At 50.1% G+C, this 3075-nt stretch overlaps 1 protein-coding gene and 1 long non-coding RNA gene across 2 annotated transcripts in view; both read right to left on the bottom strand.

Moving 5' to 3' along the window:
* Positions 1–1683, bottom strand: part of LOC108800735 — a 16915-nt gene extending 15232 nt beyond the window's left edge. The window contains exon 1 of the long non-coding RNA XR_001942118.1: positions 1673–1683. This is a non-coding gene — a long non-coding RNA (uncharacterized LOC108800735). The remainder of the gene's footprint in view (positions 1–1672) is intronic.
* The window catches only part of TOB1 (transducer of ERBB2, 1), a 12116-nt gene extending 9425 nt beyond the window's left edge, over positions 1–2691 (bottom strand). The window contains exons 1-3 of the mRNA XM_018572721.1: positions 2681–2691; positions 145–152; positions 1–6 (exon numbers count right to left, since the gene is read on the bottom strand). The gene's annotated coding sequence lies outside the window, so the exon portion shown is untranslated. The remainder of the gene's footprint in view (positions 7–144; positions 153–2680) is intronic.
* Between the last annotated feature and the right edge of the window lie 384 nt (positions 2692–3075).

A 3075-nucleotide genomic window follows, 5' to 3' on the forward strand; every position in this document is an offset into this window, starting at 1 on the left:
AGGCGGCTGCCATTCCGCTGAGCTCAGCGCGTTCCGTCCCGGCTATTCCTAGAGGCCGCCGGACGCTATATATAGCCGGCTCTCCATTGATAAATGCCGTCACCGGGCCGAGACCATGAATACCGAGCCGGCCGGTGACATCACTGAGCTGCCTCACCGCCGACGCTGTATACGTGAGAGCCGCGCTGCCAGGGACCCGAGCCGAGAAAGAGGACCTGTCACTGCACACGTCTGCCTGAGGAATCCCGGACACGTCACACAACGTGCAGCAACAGGATCAATGTTCACAAAAGCTCCGCCTCCTATCAATACAAGTCATGACTACCAATCAGTGACCGTGCCTAGGCTGAGATGATGTCATCGGTCTGCTGCAGGCAGGAGGAAGCATTCCCTCAGTGTCTCCTCCCCCAGTGATCAGTCTGCTGCAGGCAGGAGGAAGCATGTCCTCTGTCTCCCCTCCCCCAGTGATCAGTCTGCTGCAGGCAGGAGGAAGCATTTCCTCAGTCTCCCCTCCCCCAGTGATCAGTCTGCTGCAGGCAGGAGGAAGCAATTCCTCAGTCTCCCCTCCCCCAGCGATCAGTCTGCAACATTGTAACTTTGTATCCAGACACAAGGTGAGAGGCTGCAGCAGGGGGCTGATCTGTGCCAGACATTTGTGAACACAGACAGCGGGATTTACGCGACCGTGTCACCTCTGAGCCGCTTCTCAGTCCAGGAAGTAGATGGTGACCCCGGGTGATGCCTGAACAAAGGCAGTGCCCAGTGCCGTCCCTCTGGAGAGAAAAGGAGAAGGTAATCATTGTCAGGGGGAGTCATGTGATCTCTGTGGGAGTTAATACATACCTGGAGGAGGTCACATGACACTCAGCATGCTGCATATATGTGATGACGTCTCGTGTGCTGTGTATGCGGTTCCTGTGTTCTCCGTGCAGCGCAGACAAGCCGGGACACGTCCTCCCCTCAGAGGTGTAACGTTGTGTCAGCAGGTCGTCCCGTAATCTACAATGTACGCAGTGCAAGATAATCTCCCCGACCCCTGACCCCCGACCTCGGGGTGATCGCTGAACCGTCCCAACAGCAACACTGCACCAGGGCAGACGGGAGTCAGAGCCGATCACACCGAGCGCGCCGATCATCAACACCGGGGGAGCGCTGTATAAAAAGGGTGACATGTGTCATTGTAACAACATGGCACCACAGCACACGTGACCACAACACGGCACGCATGACACTCATTGTGGGAGGGGCAGAGACATTGTGGGAGGGGCAGAGACACAAACTACTGGGGGAAATCTCACCATTGTGGGAGGGGCAGAGACACAAACTACTGGGGGAAATCTCACTATACCCTGTTTTGTTCATATATCTGGTGCATGCATTGCATCTGACCTTTGATCTGCAGCTGTGCCTGACACTGACATAAGATCCACGTATGTAATATCTTACTCGCTCAATGCGGTCACAGTGACGGAGGTGCTGGATGCCTCTTCATTTTCACGTTTTCTTTTCATATATTTGACCTTCACCAAAAATAACCATTTCTCAGATTTTTATCTTTTATTTCTTTCATGGTTTCCAGGATAACGAGATGACACTTTTTTTTTACAAAATACTGACAACGACGACGACGACAATGTTGAATTCCAGACATCATACAAAGAAAAAGAATGACATGATGGAGGATTAACGGGTCACATTGGGGAATGAGCAATGGAGGTTCAAATGTTTTCATGTAATATTGTATTGTGGCCACTAGATGGAGCTGCAGGAGCTCGGGATTTATTTTCTGGGCTCATTGCCGCCATCTGGTGGTTATATTGCAGTATTGCAGTATTGCATAAAAAAAATTAAAAATGTCAATTCCTTTGTAAAGAAACATCTAAATAAAGTTTGTTTTGGCATACATCAGCACACAGAACGAACGTTGACAGATATTCGCGGTGTGAACGGCCCTTTTCTCTCTTTATAAATAGACCCCAATGTGGGTATAGCGGGAATACAGGAGTCTCCGAGTGCCGCTTCGGACAATTCCAGAAAAATAAACTTTTCACATTTACCAATTTTCGTTTTGTTTTTGTCCTATTAATAGAAGATTTCAGTGATCTGCCCGGCAAGGAAGAATAACCTTGTGAGAATTGTTCGATGGAAGCTGACTCCAGGGCTGCACACTGACTCTGTGCTGGAGAAGATAAACCATGGGCACCTACGTCTGAGGCTTCTCACACGGGTGTTTTGTTCTGACTGCGTCACCCCCAGTGAGGTGGATCTTTGTGGGATATGAACGCGCGCGCGCAAAGCCTCATCCCACCGGGTCAAAATCCCCTCCCTCTTTGCCGGCGTCCATCACCAATATGGCTGCCGGGAGTGAAGTGCATCACTGCCCATGCGTAACGATGTCACACCACAGACATCATAATGCATGCACGGCGGTCGCACTGGGTGACACCTCCCCTCCCCCTCCCCAGCAATACATCAGAGGAAGCCGTTACTGGGATTTACCTCCCTCTGGGATTTTAGAAAGACTGAGCCGAGCTGGGATCATATTTTGGCCCCCAATAAAGTACCTTATAAAGTGTCTATTCTGTGGTTCTGGGTGGAGTCGGGAAGGGTTATAACCCACGTCAGTCTTCTTTTTTTCTGTTGTGTTGTCTTGGAGAGATTTCCCTTCACTTCCTCACACGGAGATGTCACAGGAAGTAGAAAGCCAGCTCCATACAGACACTATGTGACCAGTTTGGTGGAGGAACTCAAGTCCTGACCTCAACCTACTGATCACCTTTATGACAAATTGGAACTCCTCCAAATTATGAGGTTCAGATGTCTCCAGTGAAGGTTCTGTTACATCATACAAAGACATTGTAGACAGTTGGGCTCTTCCAGCCTTGTGGTCACAGTTTGGTGAAGACCCTTTTCTGTCCCCCCCCAGGACTGTCCCCCGTGTACACAGCTCCATACAGACATGGTGTGACCAGTTTTGTGTGGCGGTTGCTCATCTGAACTCCATGCCAATAACTCACTTGAGTCTCAAATTTAAAGATCATCATCAACAGAAGAACATTTGGACACCTGACCCCC

The sequence above is a fragment of the Nanorana parkeri genome, unplaced genomic scaffold, assembly GCF_000935625.1.
Source record: "Nanorana parkeri isolate BGI_ZX_2015 unplaced genomic scaffold, ASM93562v1 scaffold2113, whole genome shotgun sequence".
Lineage (NCBI taxonomy): Eukaryota > Metazoa > Chordata > Amphibia > Anura > Dicroglossidae > Nanorana > Nanorana parkeri.